This window comes from Rhinatrema bivittatum, chromosome 1 (genome assembly GCF_901001135.1).
Source record: "Rhinatrema bivittatum chromosome 1, aRhiBiv1.1, whole genome shotgun sequence".
Classification (NCBI taxonomy): Eukaryota; Metazoa; Chordata; class Amphibia; order Gymnophiona; family Rhinatrematidae; genus Rhinatrema; species Rhinatrema bivittatum.
Genome location: NC_042615.1, coordinates 369,834,283 through 369,856,785, shown reverse-complemented (window position 1 = coordinate 369,856,785; position 22,503 = coordinate 369,834,283). Strand labels below are relative to the sequence as shown.

Here is a 22,503-nt window from a genome sequence, read left to right as displayed (position 1 = left end):
TAGTAGGGACAGCATAAAGTTCACCTTAGTTCGATCTCAGGGAAAGCTGGCGGTTTGCAATTCAAAGTTGATGAAATGAAGAAAAAAATATGTCCAATTTCAATTATGTAAGTCCATTAGTGCATATAGAGGTGAATTTTAAGACCCACATGCATGCACTGCCTCGCGTACATGGACGCATTGATTTTATAACATATGTATATGCGCACATATGTGTGCATCTTATAAAATAGGCTATATGCATGTACATGTGCGCATGACTTTATATTGGCATGCGCATGTGTGCGGAAATCTCACCTCGAGCGCATGTGGAGGGGATTTTAGTAGAATCGCGCACTGACGCAATTACATGCTTCCCCAGTTTGTTCCCAGTTTGCTTAATAAAGGAGAGGACTTCCTAAACCCCCTAGCTAACTTGCCTCCCTTGAACCCTATTAGCCCCAACCCTTAAAACTCCACTGACTACCCTATTTTTTTTTAATTTCACAACTACCATGCCGTTCATAGCAGAAGTAAAGTTACACAATAGGGGACTCCAGCAAAGACTTCATGGTACAGACCTGGCCCACTCATGTCCCATCAATACTATGCCCAGACCATGCCTTGCCCCTTTTTGTGAAAAATATTTAGTGCCTGTACTCGAGCGTTTTTTTAAATCTGCATGGTGTGTGCTGGCCGGGTTGAGTCACACCTGTGAGGGCTTTTAAAATTGACCAAACAGTGCTTCCAAAATAGCAGCCTGCATGCATATTTCTGAACTTAGCCCTAAGAAACCACTTAGGGCTCCTTTTTTTCCTGATAAAATGTATGTGCCACATTGCTATTTCACACGTACACATGTATTCTTGACATTCATAAGGTAGCATTTATGCACATGCATGCATATATACTATTTTTACATGCAAAGGCCCTTTGAAAATTTGCTCCTTTATGTCTTGTGTTCTTATGGTTTCCCATTCAGTAGCATAGCAAGATTAAGAAGAAGGAATTCAGGATCCAAAGTAACTATGTATTCTGACACAAACCCGCCTTTTACACATTTTATTAGTGTATTTACAGCAAACTGCTATTATCCTATACAATAGTAATTAGGGGACAAGCCTCTGTTAAAATTAGAAAAACATGCTTATGACCTTTTTGTCAGGAAGGCATTGCTCATTCTATGTGCATCTGTTGGTGAGATGCCAGTGCAGCCTGCAGTTTATACCTTATGGTCTGACATAAGCCTGAACTCAATGGCTCTGAGGCCAAAGGTTGTACACTGCTGGACACTAGAGAACAAGCACATAATTACATGATTGCATCAATATTTTGAAATTAAACCAAAAAAACTGCTACAGTTGTATTATTGCAAGTGGATAGGAATTTGAACAGCATATTATAGCAAAAGCTATCCTGCAGTAGCAGCCACTGAGTTCTTTCTGATGACCAAAAGTATAAGATGGATAGGTTTATTTATTTTGTATATATATCCTGACCTATGATCTGGTCACTATAATTCTACTGAACAATGCAGGAGGCATTTGTTTCCTAATTTATTTCTACAGTTATTCATTTTTTTATTTTAAACTGATGAAAAATATTCGGATGAGGTAATGCTCAGCTTGCTTATTTGTGTAACTGTATCTCCATCTGGTGGCCATTTTTAACAGCTGGGACAGCAGTTTATATCTTTCATGCAAAATATTTACTTTTTAATTACTAAGTGCCAGGCAATGAATTTGTCATCATTATTTATAAATCCACTCAGAACTTTAAACATTACACATTAAACCTTATTTTAAGGTTGCTGTTTCTTGTTATATGATGTGCAAGGGGCAGAAAACTTTCAAAGCCATTTATGTGGACAAACACCATTTAATGGTATAAATGGACTGTCTAAAAGATTTCCTTCCTTTGATATGGCTAAACATAGAAACATAGAAATGACAGCAGAAGAAGACCAAATGGCCCATCCAGTCTGTCCAGCAAGCTTTCATGGTTATTTTTCTTATACTTATCTGTTACTTTGACAGCTGAGGCCAGGACCCTTATTGGTAACTTTTTTTGGTTCTAATTTCCTTCAACCCCTGCCATTGATGTAGAGAGCAGTGCTGGAGCTGCATAAAAATGAAGTATCAAGTCTAATTGGTTAGGGGTAGTAACCACCGCAATAAGCAAGCTACTCCCACGCTCATTTGTTTACCCAGACTATGCAATCCAGTCCTTGTTGGTAGTTGTCTGAATGTACATCCTCTTATCTTCATTCCCCCTGCCGTTGAAGCAGTAAGCTGTGCTATATATGTATTCAAAGTGAAGTATCAGGCTTAATTGAAGTTTGATGCTGTTGTACCAATGCTGTTTTAAGGTTCTTACTAGAACTCTATGCAAGTTGCTCCATGCCTGCTGCTCCACAGCAGGCATAATTTTAGTCACATGTCTTCTTGTGCGGAATTAAATACCTGACAGATGTTAATAACAAAGAGGAAGCCGATCCAAGATGGCTAGGAGCAATAGACATGAAGAGATGGATCGTAAAAAGGACTTTTATTGAATCTTGCCCGGCTCTGGCCGAGTTTCGCTCTTCTAGGAGCTGCTTCAGGGGCTTATCAGCCACATCTGTTGGCTCTTCCACGAGCACACTATTTTTTAAAAATTACAAGGTATTGAAAGTTGAATCGGGTTAGTCATTACTACATTCCACGATGTGCTGCAGTCTTGCTGCTGACAAACAAGTGTATATATACTGACATTGAAACAATCACTACATTAGTATGGTTTCAACCAATGAATATACTTCTCATACATAGCTCCAATGTATGAAAAGATTCAACTTTCAATACCATGTAATTTTTTAAAAATAGTGTGCTCGTGGAAGAGCCAACAGATGTGGCTGATAAGCCCCTGAGGCAGCTCCTAGAAGAGCAAAACTCGGCCAGAGTCGGGCAAGATTCAATAAAAGTCCTTTTTACCGATCCATCTCTTCGTGTCTATAGATGTTAACGTGCAGGATGCAAACCTTTTTAAATGAAAAGAAAGATGATGTGAAGCGCCATGGGAGGAGACTTAGGAACAACGCCAGGAAATACATTTCTCATGGAAAGGGAGGAGGATTACTGAAATGCCCTCCTGGAGGAGATGGTGGGTCAAAATGGGAGTGAAATTAAAAAAAAAACTAAACAAAACACTGGATAAGCACAGAAAATGCTTAGTGGCAAGAGAATGTAACTGAAGCACTGGATTACCCTTCCTAGAGTGCAGCTGCATTGTGCTTCCATGATGTCATGGAGTAACTATTGTGTTTCCAAAAAGGCATGGAGCAACTTGCATAGAGTTCTAGTTAGAACCTTAAAACAGCATTGGTACAACAGCATCAAGCTTCAAGAAGGCCGGGGTGAAATTTTGGGGATTGTGTTTTTTCTTTTTTTTTATTTTATTTTACAACAGCCTCATTTAGTTGGTTTGCTGTAGGGATTATATCTAAGCTTGGTAATAAGTCAGAAGCAGGTGCACATGCTGACTAGAGTATTGTAAGAAACAGGATGACAAGGCCTAAAATGGCGTAATAGTAGAAGTGATAGAGCGCTTCATCAGTGTATCTCTTCATGGTCATGTTTGAGATAGGTATGGAGGACCATGGTGGGAAAATGATTGGGGGAATCAGGTAAAGAAATGGGGGCTGGGGAAGGGGAGTTGATGTTGGATTGCAAAAGGGAATTTATAAATGCATCTGCCCAAAGTGGATGAATCTTGACTGGGCAGACTGAGTGGGTCATTTTGGTCTTTATCTGTCATTTACTTACGATGTTACCATGGGAGGCATTTCTGGGGGATTGTTTTGAGTATGTTTGGAAAATAACATGTGCACATTTTATTTTCAGTTACACCTGCTCTTTTCTGAAGAAAATGCATGTACATAATAAAAGGCAGGTGCAAATGTTTGCGGATGCTTTGCACCTATGGGACCTTTCACGTGTGCACTTTCATTTTTTGAAAGTTAGTGCAAATTCCATGGGAGTAAATTACCCATGGGTTTTGTTCCAATGTGAACAGTATGAAAAGTGTTTCCCAATGTACCCTGTGGTTTTCAGAATAACATGTAGAAATACCACAAAGATAGAAAGAGAGAGAGAGAGACATTTTCAAAAGCTATTTACCCAGGTTCCGATTTACCCTTGAAAAATGGCTTTTTGAAAATTGTCTACCTTTCATGAGGCTAAAATCATGTGTGTTGTTCCACAACGCTCTCATTTTTACCCAATATTGTGTGGAAGCAGTCCCTGAGGCAAGGATAGGTCAGAAAGGCAAAAGCTTGTGTAGCTATGCATTTTCATAACTGTGTGCATTATTTTCCATGGGAAAAATACCTGCAGAGAAAGCAGGTGCAAATCTGCTGGAATCATTTTCAAAGGGAAAGGATGAATGTAATTTCATGCAGAGAAATGGCACAAGGTTGACTGTTAAAAGTAGCCACAGACTCTTCAGCTATGTGGTAATATATGAAAACTTGTACAATTACTGTAAGCAAGTATTTATTGTTCTTTGTAAATCTTGTGCTTTTTCTGGCCATGGTGTTTCTGCAGAATTTCACAATGCCATATACTATCAATGAAATCCCTCTTTGCATTTTAAAGAAGACCCATGAGTTTCAAAAGGAAGTTTAAAAGGAATAAAACTAGTCAAATTCACTGCATTAGGGTGAGGTTCTGGTCTCTGCTACTCTTTTTTTTACAAGAGAGCAACTCAGAGAACTGGGATTCATGTGGAATTTTATAAAAACTAAGAATATCATTTTTCAATAATTGCCTTGTCCTGGAACTCAGTGCTCTTTCTCCAGAGTTGACATAAGCAGGTGCTCTTGATGGCAGATTGCGAAAGGCAGGAATCACACCTGCTCTGGCAAAGAGAGGAGGAGGGCCGTGCTATGAGAAGCATAGGAGATACTCATATGCTCTGAATAGTAGAAGCAAAGAGAAGAAGAATGGGGAAAGACACAGAGAAGAGAAATGCAAGACCTGGGACTGGAGGGGCACTTAGAAGACGAGCAGTGCTGGAGCCAGGAGAGGAAAAAAGAAGAGAAAGACATTCTGAACTGGAAGGGAGCGGAATATTGCCTTGCTTTCAGTCATACTGGGCTTACCCTGCAGCTCTCTTAGACTCAGCAAGCAGAGTTGTCATGGATGAAGCTGCAGCTCCTGCACTGGAAACGCACGATGGTCTGTAATGAGGTAAGCGGGAAGCCAATGTCAAATCAATATTGTTTCTCTATGATACTGCAAAGCAAAAGATAGACAAAGAATTGAATTTAAGGTTGGGGACTAGGCCAAATAGAAAAAAAAAAATAACAAAGCATAGGCACGTGTATTCATTTTCCATCAGTGTTTGTCCCAAAGAAAGAACAAAGAAACTTCAAATAAAATCGCAATCTCTCATGCCCTCTGAGTAGCTCAATAAATTATTTAAATCATTCAGATTTATATGCTATGCAGCACACATCCTTTGATAATGTAATTAATTTGTTTAAAAGATGGGCCCAGTCATAATGATGGCTAAGGCTGATACTTAGACTGAATTCAGATTAATTCCAGTGCATCCCATCTGTTTTAATTTGCTAGATTTCAGATTCAGGGACATGTACTATTTCATCAAATATATGCCTATAGAATATTTCATTTCATGCTTATATGTAGAAAAGATTGATATATTTTGCAATAACTGAACATGTGGCTTCCACATAACTCACTACTCTCACCAATGCTCTTTTCATAGAAAATCATTTTCATCATTAAAGGGATCTTCCAAAAATATTTAGGACGTGATTTTCAAAGAGTTATGTGGGAGTCATGTATGTAGAATCAGCATATATATGTGTAAATAAATAAATACATTTACATGAGTATATACTATTTTGCAAACATCATGAGTAAGTACATATATGGCGTGTCATATGTAAATGTTATTGGGGGAGAAAAGATGTGATTTAGGGGTATTCACAGACAGGGTTCAGAAGCAGGTGCACAAGTTGGTATTTTGAAAGCTGTATACTACTAAACTTGTCTGTATGCTTTAACAGCAATTTATTGAATCATGGAACTGAAATCACACTTGTCTTTTGCCTGCAGCTTTTGGGTATAAGGGTCTGGCTTGAGTGCTGCAAGGCCTAGGTCAGGATCGGCAGCATGTGGCTCTTTTCATGCTTAACTGCAGCTCTTGCAACACCTAGAATACAACTGGTGGCCAAAGAAGAGGCTGTGGATCCCATCTCACTGCAGCCGTAGATGTGGCCCAGCAGGCCGCCACGGATTTCATTCTGCAGCAGCTGAAGAAGAAAACTGGCAGGCTGTCGTGTATCTCGTCCTGTGATAGCCAAAGAAGAGGCCTGGCGAGACTGGTGATGTCTAAAGAACAGATCCAAAAGAGAGGGGGAGGCATGGAGTGAGCCTTTGTGAGTGTGTGTGTGTGAGAGAGAGTGTGTGTGTGGCAGAGAGAGTCTATAAGAGTATGAGTATTTCTGACAGAGTGTGTATCTCGCCTTCCCTCTTGCTAGGTAGCAGCAGCAGTTAAATGGTTCGAGTCATCTCCCTTCTGCCAGCAGCCAGATAGAAACAGGAGCATTTGAAAGTCCCCAGGGGCCTCTCTTCTGCCAGACAGAAGCAGAAGCTGAAAGGCCATAGTGACCTCCTGCCTGCGGAAAAAAAGAAGCAGCAGTGAATGGCCTATCTCCTGTCATAGAAAAGAAGCAGCAGCTGCTGAAGGGCCCCAGTCACCTCTCTCTTGTGGACAGAAAGGCAGCGGCTGCTGAAATGCCGGCGCTGCATCTTCCTCCTGCCTCCAATGTAATCAGCTGTAGATCCCACCAATGTGAAGGGACCAAGTCACCTTCACCAGTCCTATGCAAGCAGCAGCAGCTCTGACAAGGTGAAAGTAAGAGAGCAGTTTTCCAGTCTTGATCAAAATGCATTGTATTATTTTCCCATAATTTTGAACTATGTTTATTCTATACCATATTCATGTATTCATGTTGTTACTCGCTTTCAATTCCCCCTCCATTTCAGGCAGTCACTCTCTCTCTCTCTCTTAAATCCAACCATCCATTGGAATGGAAAGAAAGGTAGACTAAAAGCTGGGGATGGGCAGGACTGAAAGAGAGAGATTAAAGAGACTGATGCTTTTCTCTCTCCATTCCCCCATCCATGGGAGTCTCTCTCTCTCTCTCCCTCTCAATCCCTTCTACCCCAGCATTTCCTCTCTCACTCTCTTCTACCCCCTTCATCCCAGCAGTCCAATCCCTACATCCCAAAAGCCACTCCCTCTCTCTCTTTCAATTCCCAAATGACAAAGAGAAACTGCTGGAGAAAAGGGGAGTGGGGGGGGGGGGGAGATTTGAAGAGAGAAAGTGACTGTTGTGGGTGGAATGGATTGAAAGAGAGAGAGAGAGTAACTGCTGGGGAAGAAGTGGAGTGGTGGTGGTGGTGGTGGTGGTGGGAGTAGATGGAGGCAATTTACACAAGGGTCCCAATTCACCACAGGCTTGTGGCGTTTAAAATAGTTTGGACAAAGAAAAAAACCCACAAAAACAGCTCTTCAGTTTGGAAAGGTTGCAGACCCCTGGACTTAAGTGAAATGTGGAGATTTGGGTGAACTGGTGGAGGTGCTGCATTTGGCGATTCCAAGTACAAACATAAGTAATTATTTTCCTGTGTGGAGTAAGCACACACTTTATAAAATACATACTTTGGTGTATAACTGAGCATTATTATCTAAATATGTTAAAAATATTATGCATGTAAAATGTAGATAGGTAAATAAAGTATGCGGTTTCCTGCATTACAAAAATATGTGCATTCTGACATATACACACTTACTTTTGGAGCAGATATACCCAGTATTTTATAAACTGTGCAGCTCCCCCTCCCCCCAGGGTTTATAAACTATTACCATACATCTCCTTTGTGTTCAGAGCACATAGTCCAGTAGAAAGAATGCACACACACAATTTAGGATTTATTTGAAAAACAAAACATCCTTGCAAACTATAATGCCTACTCTCAGGAGAAGCTGTAGCACAGTTGCATGACAGATCAGAAGATACCTGAAAGCAGCAAACAGAAGGGAGAGAGAGAGAAACAATATATGTCATATGGCATCAGCTCAACCCCTGTTTCCAATCACAAGCAGTAAGTGCTAAACAGAGAAAAAGAGACACAATTTAACATTACCTTCTATTACATAACTGTGCATTAGTATAATAAAAAAAATATACACTCTCTTTTACACTATTAGGAATTGATTTTCCAGTGATCATCAAACGGTATGGTTTCATATCACAAATAGGATACGGAGAAGTCGCGCGAAGATTCGAGTTTTGCATTTCAAAAACACGGACTTTGTTGAAATGGGGAAGTACCTGGAGGAAGAAGTAGAAGGCTTGGAGAAAATGAGAGAGGTGGAACAACAGTGGGCCAAACTAAAAGGAACAATTACCAAGGCAACTAATATATATGTTAGAAAAGTAAAGAAAAGCAAGAGAAAAATGAAACCTATCTGGTTCTCAAAGGAGATGGCTGACAAAATAAAAGCTAAAAGAATAGCGTTTAAGAAACATAAAGGATCCCAAAGGGAGGATCACAAGGAAGAACATCTGGTGAAACTGAGGGAGACAAAGAAAGTAATCAAGAAAGCAAAAAGTCAAGTGGAAGAAAGGATTACCAAAGAGGTAAAGCGAGGTGACAAAACATTTTTCAGATACATCAGAGAAAGGAGAAAAGTTCAAAGTGGTATAGTGAAACTGAAAGGTGAAAAGGATCAATGTGTGGAGAAAGACGAAGAAATGGCAGAAATATTAAACGAATACTTCAGTTCGGTATTCACTAAAGAGGATCCTGGAGAAGGACCATCGCTACTTAACAAGAAACTGGAGGGAAGTGGAGTAGATGTAACTCCATTTACAGTAGAGAATGTATGGGAAGAGCTAGGAAAACTGAAAGTGGACAAAGCCATGTGGCCTGATGAGGTTCATCCCAAGATACTGAGGGAGCTCAGAGATGTGCTGGTGGGTCCGCTGAGTGACATGTTCAATAGATCCCTAGAAATTGGAGTGGTGCCGAGTGATTGGAGAAAAGTGGTGGTGGTCCCGCTTCACAAGATTGGGAGCAGAGAGGAGGCTGGAAACTATAGGCCGGTTAGCCTCACCTCGGTGGTGGGAAAAGTAATGGAGTCGCTGCTGAAAGAAAGAATAGTGAACTATCTACAGTCAGAAGAATTGCTGGACCACCAGGGGAAGGTCCTGTCAGACAAATCTGATTGACTTTTTTGATTGGGTGACTATGGAATTGGATCGAGGGAGAGCGCTCAATGCCAACTAATTGGATTTCAGCAAAGCTTTTGATATGATCCCGCACAGGAGCTTGTGAATAAAATGAGAAGCTTAGGAGTGAGTGCCAAGGTGGTGGCCTGGATTGCAAACTGGGTTAAGGGGAGTGCTGCAAGGATCAGTGTTGGGACCGGTCCTGTTCAATATGTTTGTGAGCGACATTGCGGACAGGATAGAAGGTAAGGTTTGTATTTTTGCGGATGATACTAAGATTTGCAACAGAGTGGATACGCTGAAAGGAGTGGAGAAAATGAGACTGGATTAAGGAAGCTGGAAGTGTGGTCGAAGATATGGCAGCTAAGATCCAATGCCAAGAACTACAGAGTCATGCACATGGGGTGTGGAAATCTGAAAGAACTGTATTTGATGGGGGGTGAAGGGCTGATGTGCATGGAGCAGGAGATAAACCTTGGGGTGATTGTGTCTAATGATCTGAAGTCGGCGAAACAATATGACAAGGCGATTGCTAAAGCCAGAAGAATGCTGGGCTGCATAGAGCGTAAGAGAAAGGAGGTGATGATCCCCTTGGATAGGGCCTTGGTGAGGCCTCACCTGGAGTACTGTGTTCAGATCTGCAGACCGTATCTCCAAAGGGACAGAGACAGGATGGAGGCGGTCCAGAGAAGGGCAACCAAAAAGTGGATGGTCATAAAATGACTTATGAGGAGAGATTGAAGAACCTAAATATGTATACCCTGGAGGAAAGGAGGAGCAGGGGTGATATGATACAAACTTTTAGATACCTAAAAGGTTTTAATGATCCATGGTCAACAACAAACCTTTTCTGTTGGAAAAACATCAGTAGAACTAGGGGTCATAATTTGAAACTCCAGGGAGGAAGACTCAGAACCAATGTCAGGAAGTATTTCTTCATGGAGAGAGTGGTGGATGCCTGGAATGCCCTTCTGAAGGAAGTGGTGAAGACTAAAACTGTGAAGGATTTCAAAGGGGCATGGGATAAACACTGTAGATCCATAAAGGCTAGAGGAAGAGAATGAAGAGAAGAGCCATGGGCGTGGCTTGCTGGAATGGTGGCTACTACCTGGTGATTACTATGCTTACTCAATAAGCCTTCACATGGTTAATGCAACTCCAAGATTGCTCTCTGCTTCAACGGTAAGGGGAAATGTGGGAAAGAGGATTTACATTCAGACAACAACCAACAAAGACTGAACTACAAAGTTTGGGTAAACAAATAAACGTGGGGGTAGCGTGCTTATTGCGGTGGTTACTATCCTAAACCAGTTAAGCCCGATACAGTACAGTGCGCTGCAGTGGAGCGCACTGTTAACCTGCATTTAGATGCGCATTTTCGACGCACTAGCTTTACCCCTTATTCAGTAAGGGGTAATAGCACGTCGAAAACGCGCGACCAACCCCCCCAAAACCAATAGCGGTCATCCAGTGCTCCTACCATGTGAACGGGGCCGGCCAATGGCACGGATTCCCTGTCACATGGTAAGGGCAAAATGCCATCGGCGCCATTTTTATTAACGTAGCCGATGGCCCAAGAGCGAGAGATCACTCCCCGCGCCCCCACTGGACCACCAGGTAATTTTAAAAGGCTTTGGGGGGGTCAGGAGGGTGGGGGAGGCTAAGGGGTAAGTTTTAAAGGGTCGGGTGGGTTTTTTTTTTATCGGGCCATCGGCGCCATTTTTATTAGTGGCAGCCAAAATGGCGCCGATGGCCCAAGAGTGGGAGATCGCGCCGGGGCACCCCCCCCCCCCCCCCCCCGCTGGACCATCAGGTAATTTAAAACATTTTGGGGGGGTTTGGGAGAGTAATTGATTTGTTTTAAAGGGTCGGGGTGGGTTTAGGGGTTGTTTTGGTGTGCCGGTTTTCCCGCCCTCCCCACAAATAACTCCTGTACCCGATTAACGATTTTCACGATAAATCGGGGGAATTTGTATTGTATCGCGCACTCTAACGATTTTTGATGATTTAAAAAATATCGGACGATTTTTTAAATCGTCAAAAAACGATTCACATCCCTACTCAAAACAGAGTTGTAATCATGAATAGCCCGTGAAGCAAAGATTTCAACAGCCTAATATTGGCAGATATCACCTGAGGTTATCCATGGGGTATTGCAGCCTCGCAAAATGAAAACATTTATACAGCATATTCTGCAGCTAACAGGAAGCCAATGCAGTTCACACAGTGCTACCAGGCAGGCAGCCATTAGGAGGAAGCAGAAAATTGCCACTTAGCTAACGGGCCCTTAACTTGCAGTATGACTTAACACCAGCTCTGGGGCTGGCTTTAAATTTGCTGTGTTAATAAGGGAGCGTTAGCCAAGCGGCAATTTTCTGCACTAGGCGGTAATAGCAAATAGGGATGTGCATTTGTTTTAGACAAAATAAACAATGGCAACAAAATTGTCTATTTCGTCTTGTTTCAGGAGAGCCCCGAAAAGAAAAAAAAAAGTCAAAATTTCTTATAATTAGTATTTTGAGTTAGTGCGCACTAAGTCTGAAATTAAGGAAACATGAAAAAAACACCCCCAAACCATTAAAAAAACAAAATTAAGCACAAAGAAACTGAAATGAAAATGACATGAACAAAAAATCTGTGCACATCCCTAATTGTTAATAGCCTCATCTACATGGCATTTACAAGTGATGAGCACTATTAGCTGTGCATGAGTTTGGAAGTGCATTTTGGATGCGCTAATCTCCTTATTGTATCAAGGGATAGTCTATGTGTCCAAAGCACACGTCCTATTGATCATTAAGCTACAAGCTAAGCTGAATGCACTTAATTACATCAGTCCCTCAGCCTGGGGATAAAACAGAGAGTGGAAGGATTCAAAGTAGGAAGCTCAGGAAGGGGAAGCTTGTACGTACTGAGTATACTAAACATAGTGGGGCCCAGCTATCTGTGTCTTTCATGTTATCTATTAATTACCACACTCCAGAGTTCATGCTATAGCTAGTAAGAATGTACATTTCATTTAAAATAAAAGAAACAATGTCAATGATGTTGCCTGTTTTATTTCATTTAGTTGGAACTGCAAAACAAAAGAAAAAATGTTGAAACAGGTTTATTTTTTTGGTTTTGTGTTAGTGTGTACTAACTGAAAATGTTACAAATTGATTTAAAATTGTCAAATGGGGGAGCAGTTCATTACATAGAGCTATTTCATAGGGATGTGCATTTGTTTAAAATGAAACCAAAACCGTAAAACCCAACAAATAAGGCTAATTTGTTTCATTTGGGGGACCCCAAAATGAATCAGTGGCCCCCCTAATGAAACAAACCTTATTCATTTTGTTTTAAAAAAATGCATCGGGCCTAAACCGAGGCGCCAGCATCGTGCTTGGACCTAGGCCGAAGCCCAAAGCAGAGACCATGGCCTAGGGTTAAGCACAATGCTGTGGTCTCAAGACAGGCAAGGGCTGTCTCTGGGGCCTTGACCGAAACCCACCAAAAAATAAAAACTTACCTGATCTGTCAGGGCCTAGGTCATGATGCCAGGCCTCAGTCTGGGCCTTGGCCCCAGCATTGGGATCCATCCTCTGGTTTGGGTCATGATGCCAAGGCCTCAGCTCAGACCTAGGCCCGCTGCTGTGACCTGCCCCAGAGGTTGGGTCCTGAAGCCGGGGCCTCAGGTCAGAGCCAGGACTGATACCATGACCCAACCTGGATGTGGGGTCCTGACACTGGGGCCTAGGCCCAGACCCAGGCCTATTGTCAGGGGCTTGGCCAGGAGACTGGGTCACAACACCCAAGGTCAGGCCCAAGCATCAGAGACCAGGCCTGGAGCTCCTCTGATTTCCTCTTCCTTCTTCGGCTCTTGAATGCCAAATGACTCCAAAGCCGGGGCCTGACCTTGGGCTGAAGTTCAGGCATCGTGACCCAGCCTCCTAGCCGAGGCCCCAGTTTCATTCCTTGGTCTGGGCCTAGGCACCATCATCAGGATCCGGCCTTCTGGTCAGGTCGTGGCATCAGGCCTGGGTCCAGGCTGAGGATCATGTGTCAGGACCCAGCCTCTGCATCGGGTCACGACATCAGGGCTGGGCGTAGGCTCTGGCCTAGGCCGATATCCTAGCATCGGGACCTGGCTTCCGGGTTATGTCAACTTCCTTTAGGAGCAATGGATTTCCATTTTACCCTAAGCCCAGAATAAGAGCCTTCTGACTGCTCTGTTTATACTAATAATTTCTCCGCTATCTCTAGCCTTTCCTTCCTTCCAGCAGTCTATGCCTCCAAGTTTAATTTCCCTGTTAAATGTAACTTTGCTTTTTCATGTTCAACCTTTTGTTTTGGTTACTGTTCTTGGTTCAGTTCCCCTATTCGATGTGAACCGACCTGATATGGTCTCTACCATGAAGGTCGGTATAGAAAAAGTGTTAAATAAATAAATAAATGGCATTGGGCTGAGGTCCAGTCTAATTCCAAAGTCCCATCATCAGGTCTAGGACTAGGTGGAAGATTCGGTCTTATGCTGGTCAATGCCACAGCGATATTTCATGGCATCGGCCTATGCTAGTTTGAGGTTTCAGCCTAGTTGCTGCCTGTGCATCCCCCACCAGACTCAATACCTGGGGGCCGGGGGGTGGATACTGGCCACAGCAGTTTTATGGGGGTGGGGGTGGAAGTGAGGTCTTTTTTTAATTTTTTGGCCTTTTTTTTCCTTTAATTACTAGAGATGTGCATTCGTTTGCAACGAAATAGGAAATAAAGACGGTATTTCCTATTTTGTTGCATTTCGGGGGCTTGATGAAATGAAAGGAAAACCCACAAAATTTTGTGTGGTTTTCCTATTGTTTTTTTGGGGGGGAGAAAGGGCACATTAAAAAAAAACAAACCCAAACTCACCCCAACCCTTCAAATTAAATTAATTACAAACCCCCATCTCCCAAATCCCCAAGACTTACCAAAAGTCCCTGGTGGTCCAGCTTGGGTCCCAAGAGCGGGTGATCCATTGGTCCTACCATGTGACAGGGGCTGACCAATGGCACTGATAGCCCCTGTCATATGGTAAGGGCAAAGGGCCACTGGCACCATTTTGATTACTGGCAGTCGATGGCCTGAAAGCTGGAGATTGCTCCCGGGACCCACACAGGACCACTGGGGACTTTTGGTAACTGTTGGGGGAGTCAGGAGGGGTGGGGGTTATAGGGATGTGTGAAGCAGAGTTTCCTAAAATTTTGGGAAAATTCATTTTTTGGGGCGGCCGAAAAAATTCGGCCTGAACTGTGGGAAAACAAAATTTCCCTTGGCGGGCCAATAATGAAGGTCAAACCTAAAGGTTCGGCCAAATCACATCTCTATTAATTACTCGATTCATTTTTTTTTCCACATGAATCAACAAATCAAGCAATCCATGAAACAACATTCATGGGGAAAAAAACTTCCCAAAAGTAAAATCGTATAACAAAAATGAAAAAATGTCTGCTGTATATCCATACTATTTCATTGGTACCACAAACCAACAGAAAAGATGCTGACATTTTTTTTATTTTTTTAATTGCATGCTAGTGCACACTAAGTTCTGTCAGTACGTACTAACTGGATTTAGTAATCTCTGACTGCACTAACTGAAAATTACAAATAGGTTTAAAAATATCAAATGGGGTACAGCTTGTTAGCTAGCACTATGGTTCTGCATTCCCATTGGCTGTCTCTTTAATTACTTGTTTGTGTTGCCAAAGTTGTAAGTTGGCATGTGGGGGGAATGTGCAACCTTGCTGGTTACAACAAGTAATAATAGCATCAAGTTCTAGTATGCATAAGCATGGAATGAAAGTGCATATTTTGAATTTGAATATTAATGTTCATTTTGGGAAAAGGGCCCTGGCAGTTTGGGGTATGCATCTTTTCAATCATAAGGTCCTGCTTCATTTTTATAAGTGTATATGGCAATTGGTAAATGTGCATTAAAGTGTATTTTGATTCTGCCATTTATGTAGTTGGTTTTTTTTTGTTTGTTTTTTTGCTAATTTGATTCTTGAGTGCAGATTAATTAAGGGGGATACCCTAATTATAGGAGATAGCATAGCTCATTATTCTTTTGAGAGATAGTAGTTCATACTTTTTTGAGATTTCAGATGTCATCATTGTATTATTAATTGGTAATTGATTTGATTTAATTAGTGTCAGTCTTAGGAGGCACTAGGCCTGCAAGGTAGGGCATTAGTGATTAGGCTCTGTAGTATTTAAAATAGTAGCAGTGGGCCTATGGCCCACTGACCTCAGTGAGTGTTCTACTTTATATTACTATCCAGTGGTGGGTACATAGAGCCACACACTGCACAGTGCCAGTTCTAAATTTTAAACTTGTGCAGCACTCCTTCTACATACACCATATAGAGTAGCAATAGTGCAGTTGTGGCACTGGGCAAGTAGGCAGTCATCCACAAATGTAAAATTTTCATGGTATATGTTTGCTATCAGTTTAGGGAGTATCACATTATCTTTGCTGGCTAAGGAGTGTTTTTGTTTTCTGTCATGTGTCCTACTAAGAGGGAGAAAGATACTCCAGAGTGGGGAGGGACAAGTGAGAGAGAGGGACTAGTGTGTGTGTGTATGTGAGGGGGGGGGGGAATGAGAGAGTGAGGGACTGGTATGAAAGAGAGACTGGTTGGGGTTGACTACTGAGAGAGAGAGACAAGTAGGGAGTGACTAGTGAGAGAGAGGGACTGTATTGGGTGACAGATGAAAGAAAGAGACACTAGTGTGTGGGGGTGACTGGGGAAAGAAAGAGATTAATGTGAGGGGTAACTGCACTGGTAAAAAAGAGATAGTATAGGGGGCTGAGTGATTGTGAGAGAGAGAGACTGGTATGGGAGTTGACTAGTGAGAGCGATAGAGACTGGTGTTAGGGGGTGACAAAGAAAGAAAGAGAGACTAGTTTGTAGAGAATTGCATCATTTTTTGTGTTTGTGTCATTCTTCGTTTTTTGGCCGCCATGGAAAATGTCATTTTTTTTCGGTTTGGGTCTTTTTTTTTTAGAAAAATGGATTTTTAGTTAGTGCGCGCTAACTCCCCGTTAGTGCACTTTAACAAAAACTGTTAGATTTTGTTACTTTTTGTTAGTTTTTGTTAGCGCGCACTAACGGGAAGTTAGCACGCACTGACTCCCATTAGTGCACACTAATGGGAAAATACCGATCTTTTTCGGGCTAAAACGAATACACATCTCTATTAGTTTGGGTGATGACTGGTAAAAGAGTGAGAGACTAGTATGGGAGTGATTGATGAAAGAGTGAGTGAGAGACTAGTATGAAGAGATAGTGACTGCTGAGAGCAAGAGAGATAAAGTGGTATAGGGGATGATAGTGAGAGAGTGAAAGTCTAGTGTGGACAATGGTGAGAGAGAGATTGTTTTGGGGAGCAGAATAAAATAACTTAATTTTAAAAAGGCTGATGGGAGGCAGGTAGTGTTCACTGCTTATTAGGGATGTGAATCGAGTGCCCGATCATTCCAGCTTTCGGGATTGTCTGGCTGTGGGAAAAAAATCATTTTCCCATGTTTCCTCTTTTTTTTTTTTAGTGAAAAATCGTTTTTCGGGTTAGTGCGCGCTAACAAAAATAGCAAAAAATAACAAATTAATCATTTCAATCTTTTAACTGATTTCTAACAAATTTAGAAATATCAATTCATTAGAAAAACGATTCACATCCCTACTGCTTATTACAGATACAAAATATACATGATCATAGTTAGTGTACAGTAACAAAAATTAGTGCACACTAACCACAAAATTAGAGAAAAAAAAAACAAAAACAATGAACCATTACAAAAATGGAATCACAGAAAAAAATGACATGAAACAGAAATGGCACACACACACAAAAAAAAAAAAACACTGCACCTTCTAGTAGCTTTATAAAAGAGGAATGTATGATTATGCATGCCCTCAAAAAGGAGCTCCTACATGTTAATTGTCACTGTTGGTGACTTGTTGCTGTGTGATGCTGAGAGCAAAGCTCAGGTGCTGGCCTGGATCTGAACATCAGTTAGTGGTGATTTTGCTGTGGCACATCTGATTAGGTCTGAAGGCACATACTGATTTACATAAACTTTGGTTAATCAAAGAAGAAAAACACAAACTTCTCTGAATTGTTTTGCCTGCTTGAAAATACAGGATAGAATGCTAAAGAATTATAATCAATTTTAATGAGAATAATAATAGTTACAATGAAAATATTTTCAGCTTCCTTCAGGGATAGCTAACCTTTCAGATATGTTTTCATGTATTCAGTCTGACCAATTAGAAGAAAATATCCAAGGACCCCATTAAAATAAGCTATTACATTATCTAGCAAATTTCTGTGTCTTGCAATGAGCCCCACTGGGGTGCTTGACAATCTACTGAAAGCAGATTTATAAGTATTATATAAATATTAATTATAAGTTTGACAGGAGATAATATGCGGGAATATCTTGATCGCACTTCTCATATCATTGATAGTTATAATCTTTGCCTTTTAAAATCATTTTGTTAATTTAAAATGTGTTTTATGATTGGAAAAAATATTGTTTTACTTCAGTTATGCTGTTTAAAGCACTACGGGACTAATGAATTTACATATTTCATGCAAATGCAGTTCATGCTAAATAATGCAAGAATATTCAGAGCTAATAGAAAGTTAGAATGCTCTACTACATTTATCAACAGTATATTTGCCTTGCAATAGTTTCCCTGCACTGATCCATCTCAGGAGTACTATGATGAACTAAAAGAGATACTTAAGGGTAGATTTTATAAACGTGCGCACGCGTGTCCATGTGCATGCATTACCCGGCGCGCACAAGTGGATGCCCAATTTTATAACATGCGCACACAGGTGCGCACATGTTATAAAATTGGGGGTCAGTGCGCACAAGGATGTGCACATTAGTGCAACTTGCACGTGCCGAATGCCCGCGGCCTTCCCCCGTTTCCTCCCAGGCCGCTCCAATTTAGGATCAGCCTGGGAGGGAACTTCCCTATCCCCTAATCTATCCTTCCTCCCCCTTCCCCTAACCTTCCCACCCCCTATCCCTATCCTAACCCCCCCAAAAAAAGTTATCTCACCTGCCGGCATGCGATCCCCCGGCACAGCGGCAAATGGCCGCTCTGCCGGGGGCCTTTAGCCCCCACCCCGCTCTACCCCCTCCCCACCCCGCTCTGCCCATTCCCCACCCCCTCCCCACCCCTTTCCCGAAGCCCTGGGACTTACACGCGTCCTGGGGCTTTATGCACGTGGCCAGGCCTTTTTAAAATAGGCCTGGCATACGTAAGGGGATTTACTCGCATTGGGCTTTTAAAATCCGGCCCTTAGTCTGGGACATGCGTGCAGTTTTTCCGGGATCTTCCTGAATGAATGTCAAAATTAATACTAGTTACACAATAGTAGTACGTGTTTAACATACTAGAACCATCAAATAAAACTCACACTAAAATTGTTTCTGCATACAACTCTGTAACATATTTAGATGCACAAAAAAATGGTTAGTCTGCAATACAGTTAAATTTACCAAGGGCACACTCCAACGTTCCCTAAATATGGTGGCCTCAACTAGAATTTTCTTAAAAGAACAAAAGAAAAAGATACCAGTTTTGGGCCAACAACAGTCTCTTTCTTCCACTTCAGCTACAACAGAAAAAAAGAAGTGTCTACAAAAGGTTCCAAGTTGATGACAATAGGTTCAATGTTAGGAATCTGACATCACCTGGCAGAAAATTCACTATGATGGCTTCGGTACTAATTTGCACATTGACACAGACAAGTGTAATATACATGCTAGCCACTGGGAACTTCCTCGTGCTAACTGGCCAAAGTGAAAGGAACAGCAAAGTGGGGATTTCCTTTCCCCTAGCACAGGGGTGGGCAATTCCGGTCCTTGAGGGCTGCAAACCAGTCGGGTTTTCAGGATATCCTTAATGAATATGCATGAGAGAGACCTGCATACACACTGCCTCAGTTGTATGCAAATCTATTTTATGCATATTCATTAGGGGTATCCTGAAAATCCGACTGGTTTGCAGCCCTCGAGGACTGGACTTGCCCACCCCTGCCCTAGCACTTACATAAAAATTGTGCCAACCCATCCCTCCTCCAGCATTATTCAGTCCTCTCCAGGACATGCCACATCTCCAGCAGGACTAGGTAAGAACATAATAACATAAGATATGCCATACTGGGTCAGACCAAGGGTCCATTAAGCCCAGCATTTTGTTTCCAACATTGGCCAATCCAAGTCACAAGTACCTGGCAAGTACCCAAACATTAAATAGATCTCAAGCTACTATTGCTTATTAATTAATAGCACTTTATCGATTGTTCCTCTAGGAACTTATCCAAACCTTTTTTAAACCCAGTTATACTGTTGTGCTAGAGGTGAACCCTTGGCCTGGTGCAGGATTGGTACGGCCCTCCGGTCAGACCTGGAGAGCTCCTGCCACCAGGAGGCAGAGCACAGGAGGAGACAGAGGCAAGCTGGAGTTTCGCCAATAGCAACCCGGGGTTCCTTCAGGTAGAGCCCTTGGTTACCCAGGCCGCCTGGTCTTAGGTGGGCCTCGCAGGGTCTCCTAGAGAGGAAGCGAAGGGAAGTGCCCACCCCGAACAAGGGTGCCCGGTTGATGTTCAAGCAAGAATGTCCAGAGGTCGCAGGAGGCCAGAAGAGTGTGTCTGACTGAATAGCGAGGATCAAGGCCAGAGTATCAGTCCAGAATGGTCAGCTGAAGCAGGGGCCAGTACCTGTAGTCAGTCCGGGAGTAGACAGGCCAGGCAGAGGTCAAGTTCTATACAGCGATCAGGAGAGGTCAGTGGACAGGCAGAGGTCAGGTCCAGGCAACAATCAGGAGTAGTCAGAGAACAGGCAGAGGTCAGGTCCAGACAGCAGACAGACGAGGTCAGGAGCAAGCAAAGGTCAGTACCGTGAGATCAGACCGAAGGGTACTACCAGGGATGGAGATATGAAGGAACAGGAGATGCTGGAACAGGAGACACAGGAAACGCTGGAACAGGAGATGCTGGAACAGGAGACACAGGAGACGCTAGAACAGGAGATGCTGGAACAGGAGACACTGGAAGAAGCAAACTAGTGAACACCGGAGTGTATGACCCGAATGCCAAGGCAAGGAAGTGGTGTCTGACCACTTCCTTATATCCAGCTGTCAATCAGGGCGCACCGCCTAGCTGGGAGCCGACCTTGGCCCTTTAAGAGACCGGGCAGTCCGTGCATGCATGCCTAGGGGTGGGGCCAATGCCATGGAGGATGCCGATCCCCGACATGAGACCTGGTGAGCGGTGGAAGGCCCAGTGGATGCCACTGCGGGACACCGAGGACAAGCAGAGCTGGCAGCAGCAGCGGGGGAGAATGACCCGGGACCCGCCGGAGCAGGGACGAGGTGAGCAGGCCCGGGCGCGAGCCAAGCGTGGACGGGACGCGCAACATATACTAAAGCCATAACCATAGCCTCTGGCAATGAATGCCAGAGCTTAACTATGTGCTGACTAAAAAAGAGTTTTCTTTGATTTGCTTTAAATGAGCTACTTGCTAACTTCATGGAGTTGCCCCCAAGTCCTTCTATTATCTGAGAGAGTACATAATTGATTTACATTAACCTATTCAAGCCCTTTCATGATTTTGTAGACCTCTATCATATCCCCCCCGCCCCCCCCACACACACACACAGTTGTCTCTTCTCCAAACTGAACACACCTAACTTCTTTAGCCTTTCCTCATAGGGGAGATGTTCCATGCCCCTTATCATTTTGGTTGCCCTTCTCTGCACTTTCTCAGGCACAACAATACATTTTTTGAGATGTGGCAACCAAAATGGCACACAGTATTCAAGATGAGGTCTCACCATGGAGTGATTCAGAGGCATTATGACATCCACCATTTTATTTGCTATTCCCTTCCTAATAATTCCTACTATTCTGTTTGCTTTTTTGACCAACACAGCACACTGAACTGATGATTGCAATGTATTATCCACTATGATGCCTGGATCTATTTCCTGGGTAGTAACTCCTAAGATAGAACCTAACATTGTGTATCTACAGCAAAGGTTATTTTTCCCTATATGCATCACCTTGCACTTGTCTACATTGAATTTCATCTGAGATTTGGAAGCCCAATCTTCGTTTCACAACCTCCTGCAATTTATCATAATCCACATAATTTTGTAGGGATGTGCAGAGGGACGCCATACGTTATTCGTCGGGGGGCAGATATGTTGCATTCGGCAAGAGGGGCCCCCGATACATACATGTGTTAATTCTTATTCATTCCCCGGCTAAAATTGAATTAAGTACAACCACCCAACCTCCTGAAACCCCCAAGACTTACCAAAACTCCCTGGTGGTCCAGCAGGGGGTCCAGGAGCCATCTCCTGCACTCACACCCTCGGCTGCCGGTATTCAAAATGGCGCCGATAGCCTTTGACCTTCTATGTCACAGGGCCTACCGGTGCCATTGGTCAGCCCCTGTCATATGGTAGGAGGAATGGATGGCCGGCGCCATCTTGTGCTCCTACCATGTGACAGGGGCTGACCAATGGCACCGGTAGCCCCTGTGGCATAGTGATGGCAAAGGCTATCGGCGCCATTTTGATTACTGGCAGCTGACGGCCCGAGTGCAGGAGATCGCTCCTGGACCCCTGCTGGACCACCAGGGACTTTTAGCAAATCTTGGGGGACCCTCCCCCACAAGATGATACAAAATTATAGGGATGTGCATTCGTTTCCTAAGTATTTGTAATCCGCAACATATAGGGCCATATTTGTTGTATTTGTGGGGAAGCGAAACGGATCGTGATTCCCCACGAATACAACAAATCTTCGCCGAATTATTCGGCCGACTAAAGAGGTGAATTTAAACAAACCCCCCACCCTCCTGACTCCCCACAAGACTTGCCAAAAGTCCCTGGTTGTCCAGCGGGGGTCCGGGACCGATCTCCTGCACTCGGGCCGTTGGCTGCCAGTAATCAAAATGGCGCCAATAGCCTTTGCCCTTACTATGTCACAGGGGCTACCAGTGCCATTGGTCAGCCCCTGTCACATGGTAGGAGCACAAGATGGTGCTGGCCATCCATTGCTCCTACCATGTGACAGGGGCTGATCAATGGCACCGGTAGCCTCTGTTTCATAGTAGGTCAAAAGTTATTGGTGCCATTTTGAAACCGGCAGCCGAGGGTGTGAGTGCAGGA

At 43.1% G+C, this 22,503-nt stretch overlaps 1 protein-coding gene across 1 annotated transcript in view; it reads left to right on the top strand.

Annotated features, from left to right (window-relative positions):
* LOC115096270 (ATP-binding cassette sub-family A member 1-like) overlaps window positions 1-22,503 on the top strand; it is a 618,744-nt gene that overhangs the window by 348,952 nt on the left and 247,289 nt on the right. The gene's annotated exons all lie outside the window — the stretch shown is intronic.